The following is a 17,186-nucleotide window of genomic DNA, read 5'->3' as shown; positions in this document are numbered from 1 at the left end:
TCAAACATCTCTGGACATAAGATATTGCCCGCTCAATAAACCTTTGCTTGACAGTTACCAAACTTAGCACAGTGGTTACCACTAAATAGTACATGATCCCTATTGTTTTTCAGGTCACAAGGTCAAGGATCAAACTGGACATAACAAGATATTTTCCAGGAAATATCTTTAGAATCATTTACTTGATAGACATGGTTCTATACATAACACTTATAGGAAATATGGTATACGAAACCAAAAAATTAAGGAAATTCAAACTTGATTTTTTTTCCCTCCCACAATATTGCACAGATATAATTCAAAGCATACAGTAATTGAATTTCAAGATATAAAGGTGTTTGTTGACAAAACATTGTCACAGACAATAGACATTATGCCTGCAAGACTAAACAACCTTGTGCAAGGTGAAGATAACGAACAGTGATCAATCTCATAACTCCTACAAGCAATACAAAATAGATAGTTGGGCAAACACGGACCCCTAGACACACCAGAGGTGGGATCAGATGCCTAGGAGGAGTAAGCATCCCCTGTTGACCGGTCACACCCGCCGTGAGCCCCATATCCTGATCAGGTAAACGGAGTTATCCGCAGTCAAAATCAGTGTGCCAAGAACGGCTTAACAATCGGTATGAAACACGTCAGACAGCATTTGACCCAATGCGAGGTTGTATTGACGAACTAGATCGTTATAACGACCATAGAATTTGCGAAATGCTGACTTCAGTCGAGACTGTTGAAATCCCTGTACCATCAACTTGTTTGTCAGTAGCTTACCTCGATTTAAAAACTGACTATACCCAGAACAAGCTCTTGCATATCGAATCAATTGCGATATATAAACACCATATGCAGGTGATAATGGAATATTGCTACATAAATGTGGGAAGTTGACGATGGAGAAGCTGAAATCATCCCGTTTGTCATACAGTTGAGTTGTTAGTTTGCCGTTAATGTCTACTTTCAATCAAATATCTAAGTATGAAGCAGAAGTGGACGACTCTGTGGTGTCCTTTATTTCGAGCTCACAGGGATATATCAAATCGACATATGAATGAAAGCTATCATTGTTAATAGACAAAACGTCATCGATATATCTAAAAGTCGAACTGAAGGTCTTTCACTGATAAAAGAGATCACTACCATTTTGAGAATCAGGCACAATGAAATTTGAGAAAATAGTTGTCAAAAGACTTGAACAGTGTGTATTTTTTGCTGGATAGTCTAGTGGGTGGTGTCTGTAACCATGGACGTGGTTTCCCAATGTAACCAATCAATGTATTTACTTTCAATGAAATTTGTGTGTACTTAGCGGTTGCCAGATATCTATATGGTGGCAGTTAGATAATTTTATGCGACGGCCGACAGACAAATTATTTATTGTAAATACAAATAGATAATGTAACAAGAGCCTAATAAATTATGTAAATGACGCATCTGAGATGGACAAAAGGATTGTCTAATTTTTCTGCTTCTGGTCGTATGACAAACTGTGTGTAAGATATGAAATAAATCTCTCATATACTAAGCTGTTGTTCAGACAAATATTTCTTTCATTCTATAGTTTAAACCTTGTTTTATTTGTAGATTTCAATATACAGTATGAGTACCGCATCACAATTCTAAAACAATGAATATACCGGTAGTAAGATTTACTCGGCTTAATCACACTGGACCAGAGTCATGACACATTGTCCAATCATAAGCAACCTTTGTCCAAAGGCTCAGGATGAATAAATGGTTTCAGAGATGGAATGTATTTTCGTTTAGGAATTATAGAGCCTCACACTGAAAACAGACCCAATAGACCAGGCGTTTGTGGAGTCTCCCTTCCCATCCCAGGGTCCCAAGCGCCAACATCAAGAAAAACTCAAATAATTAAAGGTATCTTTCAGTATTTGAAGATGTCATCAGTTCATTCAATGCGCGCAACAATTCAATTAAAGATCTTTTCAGAGAATTAATGATATCTACGGTTCTGAATTATAGCGCGCATTAATTGAATTGTTGATCGATTCTGCTGAATGGATGCGTGCAGTAATCAAATTTATCCCTTTAAGATAAATTCAGTTATTGAGAATGACGAATTTGACATGCTTGAATATTTTTAAGTGCAATTCAATTTTTCCGGAATTTTGCTGTCCTTTTCTTGACACCAGACTTAGTCCATAAATAGTCCCAACGCGAGCATGCGCTCTCGGCCTTTTCATTTTCATCCTCGGGCAAGTGCAGACGAATTCCCCTCCCATCCCTCCCTTAAATATTATGGTTGGTTTGAAGGTCCAATTCTATTGTATAATTTGATAAACTCATTTTCTGCTGTGAGTTTTCTTTCAATTTCAGAAATCGTCATGGCTGTTAGAGACTGGTGAAGAAATATATAGACTTGCCTTTGTCAATCTTTCTAACGTGTTGGCGCAATTTTGACAGAAAACCATTTGCTGAGGGATACTGTTGTCTCCAGGTCCCCCAGCTCTGATATGGTTTGTTGAATATTTGTGAATGCTATGCTGCCAAAAGCTTACAGGTGGTAAGATCGGCTCATAGAGTATGAACATGATAGTGGCATGTTAACGGTGAATGTTGTTTCAAATAAAAAGGTATGACAGTTCCGCCAATATGCTTTTGAGTAATTTTTTCAGGTCAGAGGTGGTTAAAATAAGTAAACTACCCATTAAGCTGAAATCTGTAGACATCAGCTTTATTCACGTGTATTGATTAATTCAAGTTTTAGGAATTTCGAAATAATTGAATGTTTGCTCTCTTCATACAAATTAATGATATCAACAATGAATTGATGTGCGTTATATTTCAACAGAAGAGAGGGATAATTCAATTTATATACGCAGCAATTCAATTTTAAAATGCACGCAATAATTGAATTATAGTTTTCTTCAATTGAATTTATGATATCATTAATTCAATTGATGCACGCATTGATTCTTTTAAAGAGAGCAATTATTTGATGAAAGATATCTTCTATTCCACATATCCACGATCGTCTTTTTATCATTTTAGTAGAAGTAATGCGCTCACAAGTCGTTTTAGATATTTCAACATTTTCAATTGAATTAAAGAGATTATAAGATCATTTCTACCGAGATCTAAATTGATCTTTGTGATCAATAATTCCACCTTATTCATGCGGGCATCAATTCAATGGATGAGAGCAATTATTGATTTGATGGGCGCATCAATTCATTTGAGAGCAATAATTAATTTGATGCATGCATCAATTGAATTAATGCACACACTAATTGAATTAATGATTCATGATAAAATAAACATTGATATCCTCAATTATTTGAGTTTCTGTTTATTTGGCACTCCATACATTACAACTATTCTTCTATACAATGGTGTGTGTGAAATGTTCAGTTTCCCCTTTCATACACGTATTTCAAGAATTAATGCAATTTCAATTCCCTACGAGAATTCCTTCCCTAGGCATAAACCCCCTGGTTCAGGGGTCTTGAGTTTCACAATATTTGTAAATTCGATGGTCGACATCCGCCATTATACTTTACATAAAAATGTATAGAGGCAAAACAATGTAAAACAAGTCATAAATTGAGTATACATTTTATTACTGTTACAGTTCTTAGATTTTGACTGTTGAAATATTGCTATACATGTAATGTGTCATTATCCACATTATTTATTGAAGGAATAAAAGAAAATACATTGTGAAAATTGTAGTAAAAAATAAGCTGTTATTGACAGGTCTGACCAAGCTTCATGCCCATCTCCAGTTAGAATTTGAAATCCTTAGAATATTGTTATCTGTAAGTCCATAGAATTCATGATGAGAGTACACGTTACATATCACTCAAATGTCAGCCATGTATATGTGAAATTTTACAAGTCAAGGATATATAGAAAATATAGTACTTCATTTAAGTCTATTATCCGTTCCCTTCTCAGAGCCAGGTCCGTATAGTCACAAGCAGATCGAATCAAAAGTGAAAATTGTAAATTTACTTCCAACTTCTGTCAAGGGTACAATGTGCACACAAAACTTATTCATGGCTGCTGCTCTCACTCTTATGTACATGTATATCTGTTTTTGTTTGAATCAGGGCCCAAAAAGAAGCAAAACGCACGGAACTCATATTTTTGTTTCCTTACTCTAAAATCTATTCAACAGCAACTTCGGTGAAAATCGGCCGAGTAGTATCTGAAATGAAGTAAAAAAAATGTTCAAAAGTTACGATGACGGAAAACAATACATAGCAATGGGTCACTTGAGGTGACTTAGAATATTTTGCAAAAGTAATTGAAACTTGTTCATTCGATAATTTTCACAAACATGTTTTCGTAGTTTTTCTTTGAATAACATAACCATATGAAACAGAAATGTACCCGAATGTATCTACGTGTACCAAATGAGGTATTCAGGATAGGACTGATTTCTGTCGTAAACCACAAACTCTCGGTCCGAGAACGAACCACCATTGGCTACCACACTGTCGTATGTTTCCAGGTGGGTAGTGCACACAATGTTGGGGCACTTTTTACATGGAGGTCGTTTAAAATTTCCTCCTGAATTAGTCAAAAATACATCTCCAAGGCACATTCTAATGAGAAACATAGGGTTTTCTCCTTTATGGTTCGGTCCTATAAAAAAAACAAAGAAAAGTTTTGTCTGATACACTATTTTATCATTCATCAGATATTTCTCATGTGAATAATGAACATGTGATTGAAAAGTTATGTTTCGGAAACAATAAAGAAAGGTATGTCCCATACCTACATATTGGTGGGACTTTGATGCAACCTCTGCCCCGTACACACCACAACCGACCCTTCCGCTTGCAGCTAATCGACTGTCTAATCCTTGTGAACATATCACGTCTACACACTGGGCTTTCGTGCCATGGAAGAAGTAAAATTCGTTAATTTCTGAATGAGTATATTTAGTGATGGCTGGATCCAAGGTTTTCATCAATTTTACGGGACCTTTTGAATTATTTACTTTATCCAAAGGAACAAAATCTCCCTCGACATTAGCTTTTCGAAATAACCTTTGACATTCATCGCCATATTTTTGGTACACATCCACATTCTCTATTCGCTTGATACTTATGATCTTTGAACCACTCATTGAGCTTTTTAAAGCAGCACTTATTGAGTTGAAAACCCGCTGATCCACTGGTTCTAAAGAGTGGACCTTTGGTTTTACGTCCAAATTCCAATCCTTCAATGTTTTCTTGTTAGTGTATTTTGTCCAATACATTGGTGTCCTCAGATCTTCACGGTATTTCCATGCCAACCAGGCTTTTGTACCACGTGGTGGTTCCTTGTATTGGGAGGACTGTCCATGAGGTACTGGGTGCCCAACGGCACTCACTATGGAAAAATTTTATAGATGAAATAAATTTATTTTGTATTGCAAATGATTGCATATTTGAGAATTACATGCTATTTTTTTTTTTATCAATTACCTTTCTTTCCAGGATTAGCCAATTCATCCTTAAATTCCTACAAAGATGCAAATTTTGAAAGACAGTCTCATTTCTTTTATATCAAAAGTTTCATGTTTATAAATTCGAAGAAGAAAAAAAAAACCCATTGCAGCTTGATGCTAGTTATAATAGCAACACACCTTTTCAAGTTGTCTCAGGTCTGGACTTCCTCCATACAGTACGATTCGTATTTCAGAAAAGCTATATTTTGCCGAAAACTTTACAATTGCTGCCACAATACAAGCAACAGCAACGTCCAGTGGGAACTTCAGGTTTCCAGTACCCAGTGCTGGGAACGCAATAGACTTGTGTCCGTGAGCATTGGCTGTTTTCAGACATTTATAGACAAATTCTTCCAGGACCTAAATGTTGTAAATTTGAATTTAATTTTCATAACACAAACACCAGGGAACCTTTCTATGATCTACAAATGGCACAAAGACTTACGATATCTGGTTGATTTGCAGTGCCTGTACTTTTTGAGTACCATTGCAATAAGGCGCCATGAAACACTTCTGCGCATTTTAAGTTGTAACCCTTGGTAACAGCAATAGTCCCGTACGGTATTCTACTCGGGCATTTTTGTTGGAGCTCGTTAATGAGATTTGGACCAGCAGCAGACGCGAGGGCGGATGACACCCCGGAATTCATCTGGATATCCTGTCCAATACTGTTCACAAGAACACCAACCTGGCATAGATGTAACGCTTAAAATTCTGAATTTTGCATGCTTTGTAAAATAATCCATAAAATGAGTTCTTTATTGGTTATATCTGAAAATTATAGTCATAATACTACATATATGTAGTTATGAGTGATAAATTCCTACACCAAAATAACCAATATACTTTAGGAATATTGAGTACATGTATTTATATTTGTGTCTCCTGAAGAGGACGGCTTACGTTTTGATCTGGCAGACTGCCTATTATGACGTTCACAGGGATGTTACCGATGTTTCTACTGAACTTAACTCCAGACGATGCACCTCCTTGTGTTCCAGACGATACACCTCCTTGTGTTCCAGACGATGCACCTCCTTGTGTTCCCTGTGAACCTGGTTAAGAATGAGTATATATTGTTTACAATCTCCAAGATTATGTGGACTTATGATTCTGCAGCATTTGACCAAATATCAAACTAAGTTGTGATGGAGAACACTGAAGAACTGTTAAAACTTTTCCAACATAAATAAAACCCACTAAAACAAACTATCAAATGAATTGTTTTGTTTATATATAGATATACCAATATCTACAACATAATCAGAGCCACATTAAGAAACAACTAACCTGATGGATTTTGACCTAATCCTAGCGCCTTCAACAGCTCCTGTAACGAATGATTTATGTAAGTTCTGATCCTGATTTTCTTAAGGAAAAATATTTTCGGATGCAGTGGGTCAACTAAATAAACATCTTATTACAAGTACTAGATTCTTAGGTTGCATATCGCCTGTCTTCGTTTGGAGATGCAGAGACAATTTAATGTACTCACAGAGTGCACCTTTGAAGAGTCCTTGTTGCCATTATAAACCACAATGATGATCTCCTTCATGCTGCAATGCTGTTTAAAGCTGAACGTATGAATACTCTGTACTATAACTTTTATTGCATCTTTCGTGGGATACCCCAATGCACCAATTCCTAGGGTCGGAAATGCTATTGATCCTAACGAATTAAAACTAGCACTCTCCAGACATTTAGTGACAAATTGGTCTAGACACTAAAATGAAAATAATATATTCTTATATTTTACGAAAAGTAATGCTGTATTATAACAAGGTATAGAAATTTGTCACCACACACCCTGCTAAGAATTTCAAATACACGATGAAAAACAGTAATAAATGAAACAGACGAACTCCTGAAGGATTTGGTGATAATGATCCCCATTTCGGCAGAGCTCCGTGAAACACAAATTTGCATGGTAGTCCGTATCCTTTGGTTATAACCAATCCTCCATAATTGATTCCACCAGCTGCAGCGCTGCTGAGTTCCTGCTGAAGCCCAGGTCCTGCGTCCTTCAGTAAAACCCGTGACAAAGCACCAGTATGGAGCTGCAAGTCTTTTGGAGCACAATGAACTAATACATCAGCCTCAATTGTAAAAAACACAACATTATTCCCATCAATCTATAGAACTAATTTACAGTACTACAACGATTAATTGATTGAATATTGTTTAACGTCCCTCTCGAGAATTTTTCACTCTTACGGATGGATCTTTATTGTGCCACACCTGCTACGACACGGGGCCTCAGTTTTCACGGTCTCATCCGCAGGACCGCCCCATTTAGTCTCCTCTCACGACAAGCAAGGAATACTGAGAACCTATTGTAACCCGGATTCCCACGGGAAATACTACAACAATCACCCAGTATATCTTCAATGTTCACCTCTCCCTAATTGCATAGTTAGTATTCCACACCCAACCCCCAGCCCGACAGTACAACTATAGAATCACAGCAACAAGCCGAGTAAAAAGGAAACGGAGAAGTCCGCCGACACAGCGGTGCTGGTATGATACTTATAGTATTTGTATTGTGATTTATCTAAGCGTCGAACACATACGAGGGCCTCGTACATCTGGTCCTCTTGATTTGTGATCAGAGGGGACAAATATCTCTCACATTTCCCGACATAATGATTGAGAATTCTGCGCTCAGATGCCTTATCGACTACCAATATGTCCACTATTCAAGGCATTTTCAATAATCTGTTATATGAACCCCTTTCTAAACCTAAAGTACTAAGGCAGTTTTCTGATTATCGTTTTCTGTATTGAACAAGGGGCATTAAATTCCAATATCAATAGAGGCCATCCATCTCATTACATGTTTTAATTTAGTATACACTTTTTTCAACTAAATATTGATATTATTTTGTAAAGAAAAATGAACGGTAAATTTTAGTATATGATGCACACAACCCCTCCTTGGGACCATTAACAAGGATCATGGATTACGCAAGTTTTGTTGAATCATTCTTTGCTCATCATACGCCCGTATCGTCCGGTTGTCTGCTAGATAATTTTTCACTGTATGACAAATTCTGCCTTGGTCCAAGGCCTAGGTTATCTTGTTCTTAGCTATAACTAAATAAACGAGATGGACGTTAAAAAGAGAACAGCAGACCATCTGGGAGATTCTGATGTCCAAACTCTACATCGCCAAAGGTTCCTCTCATACTAACACTCACTTTCTCTGTGTTCAGGGCGCCAAGAACTACCCTAACGTTCACTGAACCAATTCGGACACTACTTCCGGAAGAACCAGAAACCTTCGACGGATTGTGTTGTCTGTGGTCTAGAAATAGAAGGTTTCACATACTTTGTATAGGCAACGACATTTTTTTCAAATCTTCCTTTAGAGAAAATCTACACGTGTACTTACTCTGCAGTGACGTGGACGACGAATGCTTCATTGCTGCGTTTAGGAAGTCCTAGGTAAACAATACAGGTAAAATACTGATATGTTAAATCAAAGCCTAAATAAATCAGATTAATGAATTATCATTTCAACGAATTGATTAAATACTAACTTCATCCCAAAACGATGAAATTCTCTCAAATTATTTCCCAGTATTTAAGTATATATATCCCAAGTTGTAGGACGATATTGTGATTAAACGTAGTGAGAAAATGTTTTGATCATAATTTACTTATGTGATATATATCGTAATATCGACTGACAGGCTAAAGACGATGACTGTGGAGTGAATGTGCAATGACGCATTAGATCACTATAAGGTCATCGCATTATCGTACCTTTATCGGTGTACTAAGTCATTAGATCACTGTAAGGTCATCGCATTATCGTACCTTTATTGGTGTACTAAGTCACTAGATCACTATAAGGTCATCGCATTATCGTACCTTTATCGGTGTACTAAGTCATTGCTCCATCATTGCACTATTATTCCATCGCTTCATATTTTATCCCATCATCATCTTCACGATGGCGAATCACGTGACTTTTACATGATCAACTACACGGAAAAATGCCGACGAAACTCAACACAAGAAAAAATTTAAACGAGTAACACCTTTTTCAATAACGAATTGTCCCATAACCTATATCAACATTTGGAGAATTTTCCCTGGAACAAATTATAGGCGGTGAAAAGGGTAAAAAATGCAAAACGAACAATCAATTTTCAAAAACATACTGATATGCAAAACAAACCAACTTCAAATAAAATCAGACGCCGTTGCAAAACCAACGATCACCGATGCAAAACTAACAGTCATGAACTGAATTGACGCGTGCAAGTCTATGTACGTAATAAGTATATGTGTACATATTTTGAAACAATTCCCGCGAAATTTCCAATCATGTCGGACTCTCAGAATGCCAACATATAAGAAGCTGCAAAACTTTTGCAAGCTGCGGTGTTGTTACTACAGGAAAGTAGGCCTAACCAAGAGACCAGTAACAGCAGCATGGTTAGGCCTACAAGAAACCAGCAGACAAGCATCCTTGCAGGACATTGACAGTTATTCAGAAGGTGCAGCATACACAGTAAACCTTACATGATACTGTGCTCGGACTCAGGGACAAAAGTGTATCCCCGACCCAACACACACACACACACACACACACACACACACACACACACACACACACACACACACACACACACACACATATTTGCCGAATGTTTAGATTTAGATCATTTTTACCAAATTAAAATATTAGTATCTGTGGATTTTTTTCGTCAAGGGTTTTCGCTCTTTTGACTAGCGAATAAGCGGACCATAAATCTAATTTTAGAATTTAGATTCCATTGGAAGGAAACAAGGAAGCTGAAAAACAACAACTAAATACATATCCATATTGATATTCTGTTCAAGGTAGAGAAGTTTTGCAGCTTCTGATATGTTAGCGTTCTGAGAGTCCGACATGGTTGGAAATTTCGCGGGAATTACATTTCAAAATATGTAGATGTACACATTGCATCGGGGATCGCTGATTTTGTAACGGAGTTTGATGATTTTATCTTAAGCTGGTTTGTTTTGTATTTCAGTATGTTTTTTGAAAATAATTGTTCGTTTTGCATGAACGTCTTTATACTCTTTCCTCCGCTCATAATAAATATAAACTAAGATGGAATAGGTCTAAGTGCGATAGAAGCAGCTAACATCGGGAAGTTTTTGACTGAAATCAAAAGATTGTGTCAGTGTTTTCCGCTTCTATCGCACGTGGAACTACCATTTTAGTATAGATTTGTTACTGGTATACATACAGACAAAGTTTATACTGGTACACATACGGACAGATTTTATACTGGTATACATACAGAGAGATTTTATACTGGCATACATATGAAAAAAACATTAAAATCTTTTCAAGAACAACGAATGTATACTTTTTTTCCCCAAAGAAAGCAATGCTTCTCGTGTCGAATAGATTCTAGATTCTTCAAATCATGTCACTGCTTCCAGCAGAGAAAGGTTTCAAAATCTTAATTACAAAAGCATGTATTAAAAAACTCATCTCAAACCTGAAATTAACTAGAGGTTGTTTTTATGAAAAACAAATGTCTCCCCAGCTCCCCAAATTGGAAGTGCTCCAAATGAAACCTCCTCCCCTTAATGCAATGCATGGTATGAAGGAGAAAGCACGAACAGGAACATTTACATTATGAACTCCCATAAGCCACATAAGAGAAATGTTCACAAACTATTTTACACCCTTCACCCCTCAGATCCACTATAACTTTAAGGAAAACAATTGGATCCTCCTGCTCCTACAATATGCACATTTGCAAATGACATTGAAGTATTGTACATATGGATAAGCCACAATGGAAAACAAACGTTTACAAGCTATTTTAACATCCTCCACCCCTCTTGGATCCACTATAATTTTTACGAAAATAATTGGATCCTCCCGTCCCACAAACATGCACATCTACAAATGGCAATGAAGCATTGTACACAGTTTCAAATCTATTCGATAACCAATATAGGAGGAGGTGTTCACAAACTATTTTACATCTTCCACCCCTCTTAGATCCACTATAACTTTTAGGAAAATTATTGGATCCCCCTGTCCCTACAATAAGCACATCTACAAATCACAATAAAGCATTGTACAAAGTTTCAAGTTTATCAAATAACCATATAGGAGAAGTGTTCACAAACTATTTTACACCCTCCACCCCTCTCACCCGTATACATGTAGGAGGAGAAGCGTTCACAAGATTTTGTGGTAGACAGACGGACGGAAAGAACAAAAACTATATGTCTCCCCCTGAAAGAGGAGAAATATAATGTAGTGCGTCCCTAGCAGGAAGAATTTGTTATGATTTTCTGGTTAAGGAGAAGAAAATCTAATTAAAAATAACGATGTTCAAACCATTACCTGAAAACAGCTGCTATCTATTGAATATATAACAATGTTTACAGATGTAACTGTTCGTGGAATGTACTTTTCAATGCACTCCAACATTATTTCAGCAACCCTTGTCGAAGGGTAGGACAGGTACCCGGTCCCAAACGGTGGAAAGGCGATGGACCTGTGTCTGTTGGAATCAGCCTGGTCTAAACATACCGTTACCAAGTCAGCCAAGATCTAAAATAATTAATTTTTTACATGTATTTATATAATTTTTTTCCATCGAGCTCTTATCAATGAATAGCTTCCAAGATATTGAAGATGAAAATTTGGAAAAATATTATATGAATGATTAGAAAGGTATGCAGGATTGGTATTACATCTTAAAACTGTGATGAATACAAATACATGTCAATGCATACTTGTAATTTTCATAATATCATATCGTGGAGACGTGACTCTAAACTCTTACATAATCTAAAAGACGCAAAAAATGTTGGATAGAAACTGAAATGAATCGGGTGAAATGCCTTAAACTAATACCTGTTCCTCTTTCTTTGATGAATATCTAGTCAAAACCCCGTGATATATAGCAGCACAGGCTAGGTTTCCTCCTGTTGTGACAGCGATTTGTCCAGGACGTACCCCATTAGGATACTTTTGCTGACACTCCCTCTGAATCCCTCTCCCTGCCGCGGACAGAAGCGAACTGGAAGATCTTCCTTGACTCAAATCGAGGTTCGGATTAGTGCTGTTAACTATTACATCCACCTTAATAAAAAGGTCAACGAAACAAATCAAATACAACTTCAGAATTTCCAAACGACTACGTAATCAAAAGAAATGACGTAACATTAACCGTATACATTTAAATAATACGTTTTACTCATCATGACATGATGATTTCACCAAGCAAACCCAAGTGATAAGGACGAGATCATATGTCGGTATACTCAAAATCCACTTGTGTACATGTGTGTCCTTACGTTTTGTCTGCTGAGGTCTCCTCCAACAATAGCTACAGTGGTGCATCCGATTTGAAAAGTTGTGGACACCTGAGACCTGGGCTTGGGATTATAAGTAGCCCCCTGTAACTCATCGGAATCATCAGAGGACCCTTCCAAACAATCAAATTATAGAACTGATATAACAGAAAATATAAAAACTTATCAACAAAACTTTTATTTACAGCATCATTTTGCCTCACAAATCTCTTAAACCATAACAAAACTATGATTTTCATTGGGAAAAAAATATGGATTCATGGCACATGTCATGTATTTTTGAATAACCTGTTATAATTTAAACATTCGAGCAAATTGGAATAAAGCTTCAAATTAGATGCCCAGTCAATTAAACTTTGTCATTCTAAAGAATACGAACGTGTTCGAGATGTGTCTGTGAGATTAAAGTTTTACCTTCGTCATCAGATTCTGATGAGGATTCCGACAGCGTGGAGTCCGAATCATCCAGTTGTGTGTGGAATCTGTAAGCCGCCATTCTAAGCAGACACACCCGAGTCACACTAGTAAAACGTGACAATCATTTCCAAGCTTTACAGCGATATGCCTTATTCTATGGTATTTTTAGATATATATATATATTTGTATCCGTCCTTAACAATATCAACACTCCCCTTTCTTCCGCAAGAATAGCATGGATAAGAAAACAAGGAAACTATTAGTCAAATGTGAATAAAATTAATTAACGAGATTTATTGGTTAAAAAATTAATCTATTTATTTTAGCATGAGGCAGAAATGACATATATATATATGGCTATTTCAGAAATTTCATGTACTGGTTTAGAGCATTTCCTTTTTGATTTTTTATTTCAATACGGGATATCGGAACTCCAAGAGTGGGTTCCAAATCGCCGTTCCCGTTGTTCTCGAGTTCCGTTCTTAGAGTCACGAATGGCGAGAACATGTACGCACGAACGTGTTCTTTGTTCTTCGACCACACTACCTACAGAGGTGGTGTGAGTTCTTACACCTCGAACCCGTTCTCGGGTTGCGTACTCGGCGTTCGGGATCGACAGGAATTTGTTCGATCTCGAACGCACTCTAAAATTTGAAACTCTTCTGAAATAGAAGTTACAAAAAATGATGCGTCAGTTGGGCAACTATTGTACAGTATACGAATTAGTGGCGCTAAAGACGACTCATTTCTCATACAAAAATATCTGCATGATTTGAAAATTATTTTTTTCAGAATGTCGCTAGCGAATACCCTAGTACCAAAAACATAACTTAATATGTTGTACGATGTGACCGTTGAGACGAGCGAAGCCCATTAACATCTTGCAACACGACTTATAGACATTTTATCCGCCTCCTCATTTAACGTAGTTCCACACTCCTGTGACGTCATAGGATTTTGCAAAGTCAATGATTTAATGACTGGAACATAAATTTTGTTGGAGTTTTTCTCAATAGTTATTTTAAAAAATTGTCAGCCATAAAATATTTCAAAAGTCTTAGTTATATTTGAATAGTCAATGATATGTTTCAAAATATTGAATCCAAGGACAATAACTCCGTTTTCAATAAATTATTTATCAAGTCCATTATGCGATAGATTTCCTTTTATTTTCACAAACATTTTACTAAGGTGATAAGGAATCATTATCTGTGTCTTTTTTGTGAAATTACATAAAATTTTAATCCATGAGTGATTTTGAATAGCTCAGCTGTATGGTGCCAGACTTCGTTTTTTTATGGGGGTATACATACGCTAGAGCTATAAATTTGAAATTATTAAGGAAAGGTATGGATTTTTGTTCATAAATAACTATAATAGATGTACATCTACTAATATAAACAGAAAAAAAGATATGTAAACCATGCTATAAGGAAATTGTGTCTACATTTATTCGTTTTTTAACATTTTGGAGAATAACGCTAATTCAATAATTCTGCACTTATCATTCTAAAACTTGATGAACATATTGAAAATGACATGTGTTTTAGTTATTGACATGTTTCTTGATAAATAAATGCAATTAAACAATTTTCTTGTTGTTTTTATTTTAAAATAATGACAAATAACTGTTTCCAATGAATTCCATAAAATCTACATAGGGGTACATGACTTCAGTAGTGTAAATTATTATGGAAATCCTTAACTAATTTGCATTTTTTCATTACTCTAAATGTTAATTTATTGATTCCAAACAAAAAAATGCTACCTAAACCCCAAAAATCCAGGACTAAGGACCCACCTTAACGCAGGAAATATAACGCAGTGGATGTAAACAGTTATATTGTGACGTCATATTAGCTGCAATGTTTTTTCTTCTTCTCTCAAACCAAGCAAAAACAAAACGTTTGAAGCTATAAGAAAGCTTGTCTGGAATTTAAAAGCATTATGGGTAATACTCATCTTTTTTCAGCTGATGAAGAGCAAATCACGTATGTGACTCATATGTGTAATCATTGGAGCGAGCTCGTCGCTTCGCGACGCGACCTTCGCTCGCTACTAATTTAAAATTCTGATGTTTGGTAGTGGAGACAAAACCAAAAATTCAAAATACCATTTATTTCCTCTACCGTATGAAGATATTTACTTTAGGAGATTTTCTTGAGTTGTTAAAAGCGTGGCCACGTAGATATCGTCCGTATATCGAGCGAAGTGAGAGGCTTGATTTTAATCAGACTGATGGGCTTCGCTCGTTTCAACATATTGAAGAACTTTTTTCTCCGTTTGCTTCCTATCACACAACTTTGAAAAACGACGCAATGTGCCTAGACTCATCATAGCGAGCGAAGCTCGCTCCAATGAGTACACATGAGTCACGTGATTTGCTCTTCATTAACTGAAAAAAAAATTAGAATTACCCATACTGCTTCTGGAAAAATATCGCCGTTACTGCGGTATACTTCACTGACAACCCCGTAAATAAAACAAATAAATTGTCTAGAAAGTACCACAAACGTTTTTAAATTCCAGACAAGCTTTATCATACGTTTTGTTTTTGTTGATAATTGCTTAGTTTGAAAGAAAAACAACAACATTGCAGCTAATATGACGTCACGATAAATGAAGAGGCGGATTAAATGTCTATAAGTCATGTTGCAAGATATTAATGGGCTTCGCTCGTTACAATCTAACTAAAACCGTGTGTCTTGATTAGACATTGACATGAAAAGGTGATAACAAGTTTTTAAAAAAAAACGGAACTGAGTGTGTGTTTTTTCCCCACCATATGCTTTTCCTTTTTTCTTTTGTTGGCATGACTCAAGTAACTACATTTCGTGCTGATTGTCAATGTTTAGATTCTTCAGTAGATTCATCAACGAGATCTCGCGATAACAAGCATGGCGGAGCAAACAAAGAACTTGCATGCTGTACATGATACTGAATGAAAACCACCTTTATTAGACATGCCCGAGCACAAGTTGGTACTCTTTTTGGGGTAAACAGCATTGGAGACAAATGCACGGAGCTTATTACAAGTTACCCATAAAAATATTTTGCACCATTACGAAGATCCTATGGAATTGTAGCCCTCCCCCGAAAACGTCAGAATAAAAAAATTTGGAGAGGGCTACATTATTGCAGCTAATGTATGATGAAAATAAATAGAAGCACGTCGACTGCTAAACTGTAAATCGCCGGTTCGAGTCCAGAAGGGGTTTTAAATATTATTTTCCAGATTGCTTTCTACTAAAATAGCATTTTTATCAAAAGTAAATTTGAAAGTTTTCAATTTCAAAATATTGTTGTACATGTCCCCAACTTTTCATCTGGCGTAGCATTTATCCTTAATAAAATAAGTGAAGTAGACCCTTATTGAGCAAGCCAATATGGAAAACAATAGCGTAAATCATTTTATAGACACAGTTGCATACACTTCTGTAGACCAGGCATTGCAGAACGTTGAAAGTTCACGTAAAGGCAATATCATAGGAAAAAATGAATATAAAATCAGCATTCAGATTGATGATAATAAATTGAGAATTTGACGGTGCCAGGTAAACGCAACAACGTATTAGATGCCTACAGGTAGACTGAAAAGAAGAGAAAAACGATGCATTTGTCAAACAGGCACAAATTTAATTCTAAATTCCCTTAATGGATACAAATATCGGAAAATCAAATATTTCTCTTAGTATATTCATCTGCTCCAACTTCTGCTATTCACACATCATTTAATTCCATCGGTCATTATTATATCAACTTTCTATCAAACCTTAAATTTGAAAGACATGTATTTCCTTGCTATATTTGAATTTTGCTGGACCCAAAGGCACATTCCAAAACTTCTCCACAACGCTTTTTCTTGACGTTTTCTTTATCAAATTTATCCTTCAACAATATCCGAATTCTGAAATATTATTCTCGATTCCATGAATAATTTCACTTCATTTCACGAGCTGGG

The 17,186-nt window shown here is 36.3% G+C and overlaps 1 pseudogene; it reads right to left on the bottom strand.

The window, feature by feature from the left end:
- LOC130051704 (uncharacterized) overlaps window positions 1-13,380 on the bottom strand; it is a 50,205-nt pseudogene extending 36,825 nt beyond the window's left edge.
- Window positions 13,381-17,186: the final 3,806 nt, after the last annotated feature.

Source organism: Ostrea edulis, chromosome 2 (assembly GCF_947568905.1).
Source record: "Ostrea edulis chromosome 2, xbOstEdul1.1, whole genome shotgun sequence".
NCBI classification, from domain to species: Eukaryota; Metazoa; Mollusca; class Bivalvia; order Ostreida; family Ostreidae; genus Ostrea; species Ostrea edulis.
The sequence above is the reverse complement of the archived record's forward strand: the minus strand, read 5'-3'. Positions and strand labels throughout refer to the sequence as shown.